The sequence below is a fragment of the Humulus lupulus genome, chromosome 9 (assembly GCF_963169125.1).
Source record: "Humulus lupulus chromosome 9, drHumLupu1.1, whole genome shotgun sequence".
Classification (NCBI taxonomy): Eukaryota; Viridiplantae; Streptophyta; class Magnoliopsida; order Rosales; family Cannabaceae; genus Humulus; species Humulus lupulus.
The window spans coordinates 16,849,772-16,867,607 of record NC_084801.1 but is presented as its reverse complement, the minus strand read 5'-3'; the positions used below and the strand labels follow the sequence as shown (position 1 = coordinate 16,867,607).

Genomic DNA, 17,836 nt, shown 5'->3' with positions numbered 1-17,836 from the left:
CCATAAGCAACGACACATATTGTATATTAGTTGAAAATCTCAATCTAATTTAATAAAGTTAGTTCATTGAGACATTTTCACAAATATATGGTTTGCATTATTATTAAGATTGTAAAATAAAAAAATTAATAAACAAATAAATATTATAGTAGAGTGTAATAGATTACACAAAAGTTTAATACAAAAAATGGGTACTCGCTGTCATTTTAATTCAATAAATCAACTCATTTATATGTATATATATATATATATAAAAAAGCTGAAAGAAAACAGGATAAAAAAAAAACAAAAACAAAAAAGTGAGGAATGTTCCTTGATGTGTTAGTGGGAGTGAATATACTTTTGTTGTTTTGCTTCTTTTCAATTATTTGATAATTGTTTTGTGATGTCAATATTGTATTATTAATATTGTAGTGAAGGAGTGGAAGAAAAAGAGAGTGGGAAAATGGGAAAATGGGGCCTGCGGCGAAAATGAGAGAGAGAAGATAATATATATATATATATATACATGGTTTTCAGTTAAAAGGTTATTTTAGTAATTGTCTTCTTAAAATTGTAAAAAAAAATTAATAAAAAAAAATAAATATTACTCAAATATAATCAGGTTATATTGTTAAAACCGGGTAATCACAAGGTTATATAACTCAATAGCCCGTCCAAAACCCTAGTGAGGAGTAAGACTAAAACCACCACCGAGCCTCAGAGCCTCTCTTCTCTTTCTTTCTCACTCTCGCCATTCTAATGGCAGAACATCAACTCTCCAAGACGTTCCCTGTAAAACCCAAGCTCAAACCTAAGCCCAGGACCCAGAAACAGACTCCAGAATCCAAATACTGGTCTTCCTTTAAGTCACAACAAATCCCTAACCTCATCTCCTCCATAACATCCATCACCTTCTCAACCACTCCCGCTCGCCCTTTCACCGCCACCCACTCCGCCTCTCTCACCATCTTCAGCTCCCAAACGCTCTCTACCACCACCACGATTTCCTCCTTCTCCGATGTTGTTACGTCCACCTCGTTTCGTTGCGATGGTCTCCTCATCGCTGCCACTGATTTCTCGGGTCTCGTTCAAGTCTTTGACATCAAGAGGCGAACCCCGCTTCGTAAACTTCGCTCCCACATGCGCCCAGTTTGATTCGTCCAATATCCAATCGCCGATAAGCTCCACCTTGTATCGGGCGGCGACGACGCTCTCGTTAAGTACTGGGACGTCGCCGGAGAAACCCCAATTTCTTAAATGCGGGGCCACAAGGACTACGTTAGGTGCGGTGATGACTTGCCTGTGAGCTCGGAGATGTTCATCACCGGAGCCTACGACCACACCGTCAAACTCTGGGACATGAGAGTGGCCGATTCAAAATCGGCAATCAGTATAAACCACAGAAATCCGGTCGAAGACGTAATATTCTTTCCTTCTGGAGGGCTACTCGCGACAGTGGGCGAAAATTCTGTGAAGATTTGGAACATAATTGGAGGTGGGAAGATGTTGTGTTCGATGGAAAGTCACAACAAGACAGTGACCTCGCTTTGTGTGGGAAAGATGGGGAAAGATAGCGGAGAGGAGTCTCTGTTAAGAACCTGACCAATACTTGACTGCCTACCAGACCTCTGTACTCTGCAGCTGCAGAGAATTGCTCTCTTATCATTTGGTTGTAATTAGTATTCTAGAATATACTACTGAATGTAATGTGTGTACGAATTCTGTTAGAGTTTGTTTTGCCTTGCCTTCTGTGTAAGCCATGTGGCAGCATATGAGAGGGTGTAACATTTTTCTCTTTGTCAATAAATGGAATGCAAATAGCTCAGTATCATTTGAGCTGAGATTTATCAAATACCCAATTTCTCTAAAACTTATCTTGGTATCCGAGCCAGGTTCGGTGGCCCAACCAATGTCGATGGGAAACTCTCAGACTCCACTCCCAGGAACTCCGGCGAACAACCAACCACCTAATCCAGCTGCTCAGGCCTCTCTCCTCCCTCTCTCTCTCTCATTCTCACGAAATCATCCATAAAACCTACAGTTTTGTATAATTTTCTTGTCAAAATCATTGTTAGCCATCTCCATTGTCTCTGTGAAGTCGTTAATATCAAAGGCAACATCTATTTTGAGAGTTTTTGGAGGAGAAAAACCATGGGTAATAAGATTTTACATTTTATGTGTTGGGTAATATTTGTTTACATTTTTTTTTGCTATTTTGAACAAATCTGGGCCTATATTGGTGTATTTTTCAGGATTTTTTGAGAGATTCCGCGATCTGTGTTTTTCTACAACTTTTTTGCTCAATAGCAGCTCGATAACGGTTCGATATGAGCTCGATGGTATGTAGAAGAAGGTCTTGTATGAGTTCGATGTAGCTCGATGTGAGCTCGATAGGTTTGGGTTTTAGTGCTCGATTGTGCTTGATGGAAACTCGATAAGGGTTCGATTGGACCCTACAATATTTGAGCTCGATAGGTTTAGGTTTTCTCGATATGTGCTCGATAGGAGCTCGATAGGGTTCGATGGAGGGTTTGGTTAGGTTTTATGTTCGGTTTAAGAAATGGTAGCTCGATGCTAACTCGATAAAGCTCGATGTTAGCTCGGTAAAGCTCGATAATGTTCTTTTTTAATGTATTTATGAAAAAATGACAGTTTTCCTGACAATGTTAATGTTTTTTTTTCCAACACAGGCTCTATTGTCTACGTTTTTGTATCCTACAATGGTGTTTGGGAATTACAAGGGAATAAGTGGATTTTCAAGGGCCCTCAATCCATGGTGATACCGATGGAGGATACTGTAATGTACTTGCAACTTCTTGACATATTGCACAAGGAACTTAAAGTTGATAAACAGATGTATGAGTTGAAATTAGAGGTTCCTTACACTTGCGGCGACCAACCGTTTACACCCGTTCATGTTGAAAGTGATCTTGGTGTCCGTGCATTCTTAGGAGTAACATCTAAAGAAAGGTTGGCCTTGCGTGTCACTCCTGTTAATAAGATTGTCATTGCAGACCCATATTCCACTCTCGGACCTGAGGGAGCAGCCAGTACTTTAGGATTTCCTATTGGTGACTTGAGGGACAACCAGTATGAGTACAACCCCTATGTGAATGACGATCCAGTAGCTGAACACAATGAGGACTTAGGAGACAATTCAGTGGATGATGATCTATCAGCTAAACATTTGCAAGTAGAAAAAGCACAAGAACAACCAATACGTCATATTGCACGGACGAACCCACCAAGTCAAGGACGTCGAACACCTGGCACCAGCTCTAGTCGTCCTGGTGGAACAAAATATAACTATACAGGGAACATTTCAATATGTTCAACAGAAGATCACAGAAAATGGAGTGCTCCCATGTTAACAAAAGAAGATATCATGGCTTGTAGTTGTTCTGAATCACCCTCATCCGGTGTAGCATTGGGGGAATTACATCTTAGGAAGACATTTGAGAACAAGATGGAATTGAAAACCAAAGCGACTCTCTTTGCAATGAAGAATAATTTTGAGTTTATGGTTAAGAAGTCTGGTACTGATGTGTTGTATATCACCTGCAAGGATCCTGATTGTGGTTGGAGAATAAGAGGGAAAAAAGTAGTGCGATCGGAGATGTTTGAGATCAATGTTTATAATAGTTTACATACTTGCTCACTAGAATTGCGACAAAAAGACCACCGTCAAGCAGCACCTTCTGTCATTGGGCACCTTATCAAGAACAAATATGCTACTGATGGCACTAGCTATCCACCAAACAGCATAAAGGAGGATATGAAGAATAATTTTGGGATCGATATGAGTTATATGAAGGCTTGGAGATGCAGAGAAAAGGCACTCGGTTATGTCAGGGGGACACCTGAAGAATAGTACTCCAAGTTACCTTCTTACCTGTACATGCTGCAGCAAAAGAATCCAGGTACAATTACTGATTTTGTCACAGATGACCGTCGCTTTCTTTACTATTTCTTCTCACTCGGAGTTTGTAGAAGGGGATTTACATCATGTCGTCCTGTTATATGTGTGGACGACATTTTCTTGAAGTCAAGGTACGGTGGCCACATGTTGTGTGTTGTCTCTTTCTTTACTCTCCAAGACGTTCCCTGTAAAAACCAAGCTCAAACCTAAGCCCAGGACCCAGAAACAGACTCCATAATCCAAATATTGGTCTTCCTTTAAGTCACAACAAATCCCTAACCTCATCTCCTCCATAACATCCCTCACCTTCTCAACCACTCCCGCTCGCCCTTTCGCCACCACCCACTCCGCCTCTCTCACCATCTTCAGCTCCCAAACGTTCTCTACCACCACCACGATTTCCTCCTTCTCTGATGTCGTTACGTCTGCCTCGTTTCATTGCGATGTTCTCCTCATCGCTGCCTCTGATCTCTCGAGTCTCGTTCAAGTCTTTGACATCAAGGGGCGAACCCCGCTTCGTAAGCTTCGCTCCCACACGCGCCCAGTTTGATTCATCCAATATCCAATCGCCGATAAGCTCCACCTTGTATCGGGCAGCGACGACGCTCTCGTTAAGTACTGGGACGTTGCCGGAGAAACCCCAATTTCTGAAATGCGGGGCCACAAGGACTACATCAAGTGCAGTGATTTCTCGCCTTTGAGCTCGGAGATGTTCATCACCTGCTCCTACGACCACACCATCAAACTCTGGGATGAGAGAGTGGCCAATTCAAAATCGGCTATCAGTATAAACCACGGAAATCCAGTCGAAGACGCAATATTCTTGCCTTCCGGAGGGCTAGTCATGACAGCGGGCAAAAATTCTGTGAAGATTTGGGACATAATTGGAGGTGGGAAGATGTTGTGTTCGATGGAAAGTCACAACAAGACAGTGACCTCGCTTTGTGTGGGAAAGATGGGGAAAGATAGTGGAGAGGAGTCTCTGTTAAGAACCTGACCAATACTTGACTGCCTACCAGACCTCTGTACTCTGCAACTGCAGAGAATTGCTCTCTTATCATTTGGTTGTAATTAGAATTCTAGAATATACTACTGAATGTAATGTGTGTACGAATTCTGTTAGAGTTTGTTTTGCCTTGCTTTCTGTGTAAGCCATGTGGCAGCATATGAGAGGGTGTAACATTTTTCTCTTTGTCAATAAATGGAATGCAAATAGCTCAGTATCATTTGAGCTGAGATTTATCAAATACCCAATTTCTCTAAAACTTATCTTGGTATCAGAGCCAGGTTCGGTGGCCCAACCAATGTCGATGGGAAACTCTCAGACTCCACTCCCAGGAACTCCGGCGAACAACCAACCACCTAATCCAGCTGCTCAGGCCTCTAATGCAGCTGGAACGTTTACCGTCAATGGCAGCACCTCACAAAATCCTGTTTACAACTACACCTAGCCATTGACTACACTGAATCAGCCCTTTTCTCTCAAACTAGACAGAAACAATTACATTCTATGGAAAACCATGGTATCCATGATTATTAGAGGCCACAGACTCGATGGTTTCATCAGTGGCAGCTGAGCTTGTCCATCCGAATACATACCCGCAAAAACCACTCAAGAAGGTCAACCAGGTTTTGGAATGCGCATCAACCCCAAGTATGAGCAATGGATTATGAGTGATCAACTACTCATGGGCTGGATATATAGTTCAATGTCAGAATCAATTGCAACTGAAGTAATGGGATGTGGATCGTCAGCCTCTCTGTGGAGTGCCTTAGAGAACTTATATAGAGCACACTCAAGAGCCAAACTAGATGACACCAGGTGTAACGACCCAAATTCACTAATAAGGCCTAAGGGCCTTGATTAGTGTGCCTGGAGGGCATAATGGGAATTATGTGTGATTTTTATGATTAAGATGCATGATTATGATTTTAAGCATGTTATATGACTATGTGTATTATGTTATGTGATAATTATGATATGTGAATCGTACCACGTGGGTGCGGTGATTTCAATGTGATGCACGTGCCGAGACGGTCCTAGAAAGCTAGATAGTGGTAACTGGTGATTTGGTAACCTGTGTAACTGTTAGTAACCATAGAGGGTAACAAGTTTTGTTGGAGAGGTGGTAGAATTGTAAAGCTAGTAAAAGGACAAGTAAGCCCTTGAGGTCTAGTTAGAAAGGGATATTAATGGAGGGATAAATTGGTCTTTTGGCAGTGTATAGGTGAGTTTGAGCTGAAGGAAAATACAAGTACGTATAATACTTTGAGAAATTGGTTTTATGCTGAATTTTGGGAGACCTAGAAAAAGAGCAAAAGTAAGATAGAAGAGGGAAGCTGAATTTGGCTCTTGGAAGGTGAATCAAGGGAGGTTTGAAGTTATCAATCAAGCTTAGGCCAAGAATACTCAGAGGTAAGGATTTAGCTATGATATATTTAAGTTTCAAGTCAGTTTTTTGGTTGATAAGTATGAATTGAAACAAGTTGGTGGCTGGTTTTGTATGAATTCAGAGTTGGGTAATCAAAGGGGAATGAGGTTTGAAGCTAGAGGTTGTACTCTCCATTCAAGGTAAGGATTCTGTGTAATTGTGAAGCTTATTTCTGTTATGGATTAGGGAATTTGGAGTAAGGTTTGGGTTTGGGTTCAAGTTGTTTTTAACTTTCTGGTTTGAGTTACTAAAGCATGGAACTCAAGAGTGAATTTTGGGAATAATTGTGTGAATGAGCTTGGGCATGACGTTTCTAGGTTGTTGTGTGGTCTATTAGGGATTTAGAGTTGGTTTTGGGACTTAGGAAGGAGTTTGGGGTGATTTGGAGTGAATTGGGTTCGGGAAAAACGCAAAAGAAAACCCAGAATTTTGGGCTCGCGAAGGAGCGTCGCGGCGCTGTTCTAGCGTGCCGCGGCGCAAGGCTGTTTCTGGGCGGTGTGCATGCTCTCTGACTTGCAGGGCGCCGCAGCCCTATAGGGCAGCGCCGCGGCGCTAGGCCAATTTCAGGATGTTAGAATTTGCAATTTTGAGCCTTTGCTCCGGGGGTTCGGGGGATGTCTTCGGTGCATTGTTTTAGGGATTTGGGGGTTCCGAGAGTGTGGGATTGGTTCCGGGGAGGTAGCTTTGGATTGATTAGTGACAAAGAATGTTTCATTTGTGTTGTGATTAGGACTTTAGAGAGGCTCGAGGTAGAGGACCGTGCTCGCGGCTTCGTGGCTTCGAAAACCAGTGAATTGAAAGGTAAGAAAACTGCACCCGGATAAATGTTGGTGATGGGACTAAGTGCTTCCAAGAATTGTGTCGTGTCAATGTTGGTATCACGCCAAGGGACATGTAAAAGCGGCCTAAGAGTGCTGTACTTGATATTAGCGCACAGGGCGCGAACTGGCCATTGGTAGCCAAGAATAACAGGATAACGGAGGGAGCAGCCTGAGAGCTCTAGCCCTGGTTATCGTTTGTGAATTGTGAATGTTATGAACTGAAATGCCTAGTATGTGGAATACTTGTCTATACTGACTGATGATGTATTTGAGTTTATGTGGTGCAATGTGAGATATTGACTTGTCTGCTAATTGTTAATGCTCTGTTGTTGTTGTGTTTTCTTGCTGGGCCTTGGCTCACGGGTGCTACATGGTGCAGGTAAAGGCAAGGGCAAGCTGGACCAAGCCTGAGGTGGAGAGCTCCGAGGTGGAATGTACATAGCCAGCGGTTCGACCGCCATGGTCGAGGAGTGTGACAGGACAGGGATTACCTAACTGCTCGTTTTGCCTTAGTATGGCTGGTTAATGTATTTGAACCTTGTAACTTTTGTAAATGGTCGTTAAACTGATATTTTTGGGATCCCGTGTAAATAAACAATGTTTCTTAATGATAACGTAACTTTTGAGACCAAAACGCTTTTAACCCTAGTTCCTTTACAGTTTCAGTAACACGATTTTATTTAAATGACTTGGTTAGCAAGTCTGGCACTTTATAAACACACAGTGTAACAGTCTTGGCTATCCAGGGCGTTACACCAGGACTCTTATTCAGACCACAAGAAAAGGTAACACTCCTATGGTTGATTATCTTAGATCGAAGAAAATGTGGGTTGATAGCTTAGCCCTAGCTGGAGACCCATATCCTGAAAGTCATTTAATCTCTAATGTTACCTCTGGTTTGGGTGCTGAATATCTGCCTATTGTTGTTCAAATAGAGAGAACTCGAATGTCTTGGCAGGAATTACAGGACATTTTGCTTACTTTTGATAGTAAACTTGAGAGATTACAGGTTCTTGGGGAAATGCCAAAAACAGGAGGTTCAGTAACAGCTGGGCATTCATCAGGTCCTTCTGCAAATTTTGCTGCTAAACCGAGTCATGGACCAGGGAGAGGTCGAAGTGGTGTTGCAGCTCATCGTGACAGAGGTGTCTTTGGACACAATACAGATCGAGGTGGTGTTCAAGAAGTCGAGGTAGAGGGAGATCTACCAACACCAAACCGACCTGTCAAGTATGCGACAAGTACGGTCATTCCGCAGCCTATTGTTACAATAGGTATGATGAGTCTTACATGGGACAAGATCCTACTGCAAATCGCACCTCACAAGTTGGAGGTCACGCAACCTTCATCGCTTCACCTGAGGTAGTAGATAGTGATGTTTGGTATGCAGATTCTAGGGCAAGTCATGTCCACTGCAACCAACTTGACTCAGAAATCAGATTATGGTGGTAAGGAAAAATTAACAGTAAGTGATGGTAATCAAATAGAAATTTCTCTTATTGGTTCAAGTTCTTTGCAAACCAAAACTGATACTTCTTTGACACTTAATGAGCTGCTACATGTCCCAAAGATTGCAAAAAATTTGATTAGTGTGTCAAAATTAACAGCTGACAATGATGTATTTATTGAATTTCACTCTGATTATTGCTTTGTGAAGGACAAGACAATAAGGAGGGTGTTGCTTCAAGGGATTCTTAGAGATGGATTGTATCAACTTGACACTTCTACAACAAAGTCAGTTCCCATTTTCAATTCATATCCAGTTCGAAGCTGTCAAAATACCTTTCAAAAAACTATTGTTGTTTCTATTTTACCAAAAAACGATGTAATACATCTTCCTAGTGATGAGATTTTACTTTCCAAAAATGATGTATGGCATAGGAGATTAGGACACCCATCTGTAAAGATCTTAAAACATGTTCTAGAGGTCTCAAGTGTACATTTCTCAATGAATGAAACTTTACATTTCTGTGATGCCTATCAATTTGGAAAGTCCCATGCTCTTCCTTTTAAACTGTCTTCCAATAGAGCCAACAAAGTCCTAGAGTTGATACATATTGATCTTTGGGGACCATCCCCAATTGCTTCCAACACAAATTTTAAATACTACATTCACTTTCTCGATGATTTTAGTAAATATACATGGTTGTACCCTCTGAAAACCAAAGATGAAGCACTAGAAGCCTTTATTCAGTTAAATTTTTTTGTTGAAAATCAGTTTGAAAAGAAAATTAAAGCTCTTAGGACTGACTGGGGTGGTGAGTTTCAAGCCTTTGCCAACATTGGTAAGACTAATGGAATTGATTTCCAACATTCTTGCCCTCACACCTCATCTCAAAATGGTAGAGCTGAGAGGAAGCATAGACATATTGTAGAGATGGGACTAACACTCCTAGCACAGGCGACAATGCCTTTAAAATTCTGGGTAGATGCTTTCCAAACTGCTGTCTATCTCATAAATAGACTTCCAACACCAGTCTTGAGACTAAAGTCTCCCTTTGAAACTCTATTTCACAAAAAACCAGATTACTCTTTCCTAAAAGTTTTCGGCTCAGCGTGTTTTCCATGTATTAGGCCATATCAGACACACAAATTTCAATTCCACTCTCTAAAGTGTGTCAACCTAGGCTATAGTTCCTTTCACAAGGGCTACAAGTGTCTAAGCTCAACGGGAAGAGTCTATATTTCAAGAAATGTAACCTTTAATGAACTAGAGTTTCCATTCAAAAAGGGATTAATTCATAATGGTGCCTGGTCACAGCTTCCCTTCTTACCTTTCTCTCGGGCAACCCAAGTCAACAGCCAAAGTATAGTTGATACAACTCCAACCTCACCTTCTTTAACACCCCCTGAAGCATCATTGTAACGCCCTGGTTACCCCAGAACAGTTACAGTGAACAGTGAACCGAAAATTTGACTCGCTACCCGAGTCCTTTGGTTAAAAACGTGATCTAGGTACCATTAACAGGTTAAGGTGAAAAACCAATAAAAAGGAAAGGGTACATTTCATTAAGTAAATAAACTGCTCATGAGCCTTTTAAAATGTTTACGAGTAGTTTGTATTACAAAAGAGTTGCTATAGTTCCAAATATACAATCCCCGCCGACCTAAGAGGCAAAAATAGGGTAAACCCCTAGTCCCTCTGAGAACTCCTTGACCGTGGCAGTCAAGCGGCCCTGTATGTACATCACATCGCCCAAGCTCTCCACTCAAGGCTAGCCAAGCTTTTCCTTTCCTTTACCTGCACCACATAGCACCCATGAGCCAAGGCCCAGCAATAAAACACAATAAAGCATGATATAATATCAACAACGATCATAATAACCATTCAGGACTATAAGTCCAACAAATAGGTGACAATAGCCAAGAGTCACAGTAATGAGCATCGCTCCCTCTAGCCATGCGACGATAGGGTCACCAGGGCTTTACTGATAGGTGATTTTCTTCATAAGCTTGTTCAGGACAGGTGCATGGTGACTGGTCACCAACATAACCTTCCTCACGACTCTAGAGTCGAAACTATGGACAACGTCCCTTAGCCACGTGGCAAATGGTCACCGGGGTCATATACCTTGGCTATAGTCATCTGGTCGTAGACCAGGCAAGCGCTTATAAGTTCTTCGACCTCAGGGTCGGTCTCGCATCAATGCCATAGAGCCATTCAATGCGTGATCATCGACTTTAGAGTCGGTCCCTGACTAGTCAGTGTCTCAAATAGGTATTCAGCGTTCACTAGCATTTAACATTCAATCCATGTCCACATAAGTCAACCAACATGCCTCAATATCAAACCATGCATGTCATATACCTATACAGGGTGCAACTGTATTCATACACTGTTTTCTTACCTCTGGTTCGAGTGAGGATTATTATATGAACAACCCCTGAGAACGATCAACCTTTAAAATCCTTGACGGTCACCTGGTCATAACCAAATTATAGAATTTATCAATAAAAATGATAACTGAGGGTTCCTAAACCAAGATCTAGCCTCCGGGACATCAAACATAACTCAACTAGGTACTAGGTTCAACCTCGAGGCCTAAGGTTTGAATCCCCAAGCTAAAAACATGCTTTTGGCAAAATTGGCCTTAAGGGCCGCGACCCCCCTCTGCTGCGCCGCGGCGCGCCTCCAAACAGAGAGGCTCCCCATCTGCCAGACGCCAAGGGCCGCGGCGCTCAGCCCAGAATGGCTAAGTCGGCCACACGAACCAGTCTTTTTCCCTGAGCTCTTTCCTCTCAAACCATCTCTAAACCTCTTCCAAACACACAATTAAACCCCCAAATAACACCCATAGCTCACCCTCATCAAACCCCAATCAAAACAACATAAAAACTCCCTTTAATCCTCACTCCCCACATCAAAAACCATGAACTAAGAACTTGAACGAAAACAGAGTACTAGCTGAAACCAAAAGATAAAACTTACCTTGAAACCGGTTTTGGACCTTCCTCACAAGCCAATTCAAGTCTTCAATCCAGCCCTTAAGTTTCCCTAGCTTGAAACTCCACCAAGAACTCAAAACCCTCAAAGAGAAGTAAAGAAGATGAAGCAAGAAGAAGGTACGGGAAGAGAAGGAAGCAAACCCCTGTTTTTACTCTGTTTTTATTCTACAGCTTCCTAAGCCACTTAAGTCACATATATCCTCCCAAAAAGACCAAAATACCCTTGTGTCATCTTAAGCCTCTAAAGCCACCTCAAGGGCAAAATTGGTACTTTCCGCCTATCCCGTTAATTATAATTAACGCTTCCCAATTCCCGCTAATCTCAAAATCCTCAAACACCAATAATTCACATCCCGTTACCCTAAAATCCCCGGTAACGCCATAACCATAAATATCACCCCGAGACTCACCCCGAGCTCAAACCTGTTATGACCAAACCGATAAATCATGTTTAAAGATCGTCTCATGTCGAAATACTCGAACCAATCCACATTATAATGTGGTCTCACAATATATCATTATCATACAAACCAATATTCAATTATACCCTCAACGGGCCAAATTACCAGAATACCCCTGTAAACAAATGTGGACTCACATGCATGCATTTAACATCATATTATAATATAATTCTCATAAATATGCATAAACACATTTAATGGCGTAATTAAACAGTTATGGCTCTCCCGGCCTACTAATCCAGCCATTAACCGTAATAGGGAATCCGGGGCATTACAATCATCATCCGACAACCACACTATTCATAGTGATCATGAGGTTAGTGACCGAGACATTACACCTGCTGAGCAGTTTGGCAGTGTTGATCTAAATAATGTTGCTACAGATCCAATAGAACCAGCAATCGGTCAACCTGCTGTTGTACAGAAAATGCCATCTCATTCCATGGTGACAAGGGCCAAAGCTGGCATCTTTAAACCGAAAGTGTATTTGAGCAAAACAAAATGGAATCTGAATTTAGAAGAACCAAGAAGTGTGCAAGAGGCTTTGCAGTCTAAAGAATGGACAGAGGCAATGAATGCCGAACTTGTTGCTCTAAAAAGAAATAAAACCTGGACATTAGTTCCTTTTTCTGCTGATCTTAATCCTATTGGATGCAGATGGGTCTACAAAATTAAGTTCAAGGCAGATGGGACAGTTGAGAGGCTCAAAGCCAGACTAGTTTCCAAGGGCTTTCATCAAAGGCCTGGACTTGATTTCAGTGAGACTTACAACCCAATTATTAAAGCACCTATAGTAAGAATTATTCTGTCCATCACAGTATCAAAAAATTGGGTCATACGGCAATTGGACATTAACAACGCATTCTTGAATGGATACTTGGAGGAAGATGTGTACATGATGCAACCACCAGGATTTGAAGACCCTCAAAAACCATATTACATTTGCAAACTTCACAGGTCTTTGTATGGCCTGAAACAGGCCCCTCGGGCTTGGTTTGACAGGCTGAAAAACACATTACAGCAGTGGAATTTCAGAAACTCAAAAGCAGATACTTCACTCTTCTTCTACATGACAGAGACAGTCATTATTTTTGTACTAATCTATGTGGATGATATTATAGTTACTGGGAATAATGTGAATGAACTCAATGACTTCATTGTTAGATTGAATAAGCATTTTTCCCTCAAAGATCTGGGTTCACTTCATTACTTCCTGGGCATAGAAGTGTACCGAGATGATACAGGTCTGTACCTCACTCAAACCAAGTATATTGCTGAGATTCTTGAAAAGTATGATATGTTGAATGTCAAGCCGTGCCCCACTCCGATGATCACAGGGAAAGTTTTGTCTAAGAGTGATGGTGCAGTGCTCTCCAATCCTACAATGTATCGAAGTGCAATAGGAGCATTACAATATTTATGTCATACTCGGCCAGATATTGCTTTTGCTGTAAATAAGTTAAGTCAGTTCCTACATTGTCCAACAACTAGTCACTGGAGTGGAGTTAAAAGGGTCTTAAGATACTTGAAGGGCACGTTGCATTATGGATTGCATCTTGGCTACTGTGAAAGGCTGGCTCTTGTGGGATATTCAGATGCATACTGGGCATGCTGTCCCGATGATAGGAGATCGATTGCTGGGTACTGCGTCTACTTTGGTGACTCGCTTGTATCATGGTCATCCAAGAAACAAGCTGTTGTATCAAGATCAAGTACTGAATCTGAGTATAGAGCCTTAGCTCATGTGGCTTCTGAAATTACTTGGATTGAATCATTGCTGAAAGAATTCTGTTTCCAGCTGCCAGGAAAACCAATAACTTGGTGTGACAGCATTAGCACTAGTGCACTTGCCTCCAATCCAGTGTATCATGCCAGAACAAAGCACATTGAAATTGACATTCATTTTGTTAGAGACAAGGTACTGAAGAAAGAGCTTGAAATCAGAAACGTTCCAACCTCAGACCAAATTGCAGATTGTTTGACAAAGAGTATCTCTCATTCAAGGTTTCAGGTTTTAGTTGACAAACTTGGTGTGAGAATGTCACCCCTTCATTTGAGGGGTGGTGTTAAGAACCTGACCAATACTTGACTGCCTACCAGACCTCTGTACTCTGCAACTGCAGAGAATTGCTCTCTTATCATTTGATTGAAATTAGAATTCTAGAATATACTACTGAATGTAATGTGTGTACGAATTCTGTTAGAGTTTGTTTTGCCTTGCTTTCTGTGTAAGCCATGTGGCAGCATATGAGAGGGTGTAACATTTTTCTCTTTGTCAATAAATGGAATGCAAATAGCTCAGTATCATTTAAGCTAAGATTTATCAAATACCCAATTTCTCTAAAACTTATCTTGGTATCAGAGCCAAGTTCGGTGGCCCAACCAATGTCGACGAGAAACTCTCAAACTCCACTCCCAGGAACTCCGGCGAACAACCAACCACCTAATCCAGCTGCTCAAGCCTCTAGTGCAGCTGAAACATTTACCGTCAATGGCAGCACCTCACAAAATCCTGTTTACAACTACACCCAGCCATTTACTACACTGAATAAACCTTTTTCTCTCTAATTTGAGGATACTGCGAGAACACATCCGAAAATGATATGTAACAAACAAATAATAAATCAGTTGATTGCACCAAAAAAAAAACAAGTACCAATATATATATGATAATTCTTCTACAGAGACTTTACTTTAAATCCTACCGGTAGGCCTCTCAGTGCTTTCGACCTGTGAACAATTTTCGGCACGATTTTTTTTTATGACCTTATATACTGTAGCTATTTAGAGCATCCTGCAAATTTGAAAACTAAATTCAAACATGTTGCTTTCCACGAGCATAAAAAAAAATTAGTCACGCGTGTAACAAGTTTGAACTTAGTTTTCGGTACTGTAAACTATTTGGAATTTTCTGAAAATTTGTAGAATGCTCTAAATAGCTACAATATACACGGTCATTAAAAAATTCGCACCGAAAACTGTTCACAGGTCGAAAACACTGAAAGTTATACCGGTAGAGCTTAAAGTGAAGTCCCTATAAGAGAATTCCTATATATATATATATACACACATATATATAAGGAAAACAATTTCATGTATAACAACATTTTTAATACTTGGTAAATAACCAATATCGAATTGAAACCCGATACATAGTTATACTGCATTCATGAGCAATTACTTGTGAAATCAATCAGTAGACTGCTTTAAAATGATAATAAAGATTTTCACAATGGGGGAAAAAGAAAACGAAATTGCATATGATATTCACTCGATCATACAAATATAACATGTATGTATTATAATTCCTCAACAGCCTTTTTTATAATATGAACTAAACTTATTCAATCTATGATATGTATAAAAGATGCTAAAAGATACAATATTATTAAGACAATAAACTTATTTACGCTTTCACATCAAAGTGAGATATAGTACTTAAATTTTCTTTCATTTAATGCTTATTGGTGTTCCAAAAGTACCTTTTCGAAGTCCTGGAGACGAAGATGCATCGTGGGTTGACGTACAGTGTGACTTGTCAAATATATTGGGTCATATGGTATTCCCCCATTCTCTTCCCCAATCAAGATATCCTCCCTTTCGCCCAAGAAAGATTGATTGAATTATCAAAAATTTGGAGCGTGAAATGCAATGAAGTGCACTTAAATATATTTTTTAGGGGGGTATACAAATTAATATTAGCAATTCAAATAATTTATGGTTGGCTTGGTTCGACCAATAAAATGAAGTATCCAGGCTCCGTTTAGAAACAAAACAATTGGTAATATATTTAGGATTTCTACTTAGATGATCATATTTTATATTATATTCGATTTCTAATTTCTAATATGAATAGACGTGATTTCAAATTGAATATTTAATGTTTGGATTTGGTAGGAGATATGAAATAAATTGAAAAAAAAAAAAGAAGTCGTAGCAAAAAGACATAGTATTTGTCCATTTGTCCTATATAGGCAAATCCAAATCGGGCAGATCTTTACTCGGAGTAGAGCATAAACCTAAAAGAATTCAAGAAGACCATTCAAGAACAAGAAAATTACATCGTGATTTGGATTCCGATGAAACAATACATCAATGAGAAGATAGTTCGATAAGTTTGTTTATAAGTTTAGTGAATTTTTTTGTTTATTTTTCTATTTATAGAAAAGAAATATATAAATAAATAGAAACATAAATAGACCAAAACTCATCTTTTTTTACAAAATGAAAGAAAAAGAGCTCTTTTATTACAAGTTCGACAGGGCCTGCGATGAAAAAAAAAACTATAATCTACACATTGATTCTTTTTTTTCGCAATTTGTGTTGAACCGTATGCATCAAAAGATGCATGTACGGTTCCAAAGGGATACAATTTTATCCCAATCAACCAACTTTATCGAGAAAGATTACTTTTTTTAGGCCAAGAGGTTGATAGCGAGATCTCAAATCAACTTATTGGTCTTATGGTATATCTCAGTATAGAGGATGATACCAAGGATCTGTATTTGTTTATAAAGTCTCCCGGCGGATGGGTAATTCCTGGATTAGCTATTTATGATACTATGCAATTTGTGCAACCAGACGTACAAACAATATGCATGGGATTAGCCGCTTCAATGGGATCTTTTATTCTGGTCGGAGGAGAAATTACCAAACGTCTAGCATTCCCTCACGCTTGGCGCCAATGAGTTTTTATTTTTTATTTGATTTGAGAGAAAAAAAAAGACTATGCCTTCGCGATATATGAAATATGATTAAGTAGTAATAGCATGGCATTTCGAATTCAATATGAGAATTTTTTTTGTTTTCAAAATTGTTACATTATGTATCGAAAGAGTAGTATGAGATATAAATGTATTTCTAATTTTAGCTGATATATCATGAGACCCATTTCAGCATCACAAACTTTTACGAAAATAGAATTTCGTTTTTTACTTAGATATATATATATTTTTCAAATAAAAAAAACTTTGGGATTGCTAAATAACAGTCGAAATATATATATAAAGCAACAGAACCATCATAGTATTTTTTTTACTACTCAAAAAGGAAGGGTGGTTATTGGATCATTGACCTATGTGAATAGGATATACCCTATCATTTAATTTATTTTAGATTTATTCTATGTAAGGTAAAAAAAAAGGGAAAAGTGAATTCCATTATAGAGCTATATGCAATATACAAAAGATGTATACAAAAGATGCATGTACGGTTGTTCAATTCTATCTTTTTTTCTTATTATTCTTTTTCGCCTTTCATTATGCGAGATAAAATAATTTTTTATTATGTTATATCATCAGGGTAATGATCCATCAACCTGCTAGTTCTTTTTATGAGGCACCGACGGGGGAATTTATCCTGGAAGCAGAAGAACTACTGAAGCTGCGCGAAACCATCACAAGGGTTTATGGACAAAGAACGGGCAAATCTTTATGGGTTGTTTCCGAAGATATGGAAAGAGATGTTTTTATGTCAGCAACAGAAGCCCAAGCTCATGGACTTGTTGATCTTGTAGCGGTTGAATAAAAAAGAACAGAGATTTCCGCAAAAATGCAATTTGATATTTTCTCTTCTTACCAGGTTTAATATAATAACAATAAAATAAATATTGTATTCGATAAATCTATTAATAAAAAAATAATTCATAATCATCCGGTTGTGATCGATCTAAACCAACCCATTATGTATATGATTCAACATGCAAACTATTCAACAACTTATTAGAAAGACAAGACAACCAATAAAAAATGTCACAAAATCCCCCGCTCTTCGAGG

At 39.8% G+C, this 17,836-nt stretch overlaps 2 pseudogenes; both read left to right on the top strand.

The window, feature by feature from the left end:
* The first annotated feature begins 454 nt into the window (after positions 1-454).
* On the top strand, positions 455-1,584 carry LOC133799471 (protein SLOW WALKER 1-like; annotated as a pseudogene).
* Positions 1,585-1,741: 157 nt separating this feature from the next.
* On the top strand, positions 1,742-4,898 carry LOC133799470 (protein SLOW WALKER 1-like; annotated as a pseudogene).
* The last annotated feature ends 12,938 nt before the right edge of the window (positions 4,899-17,836 follow it).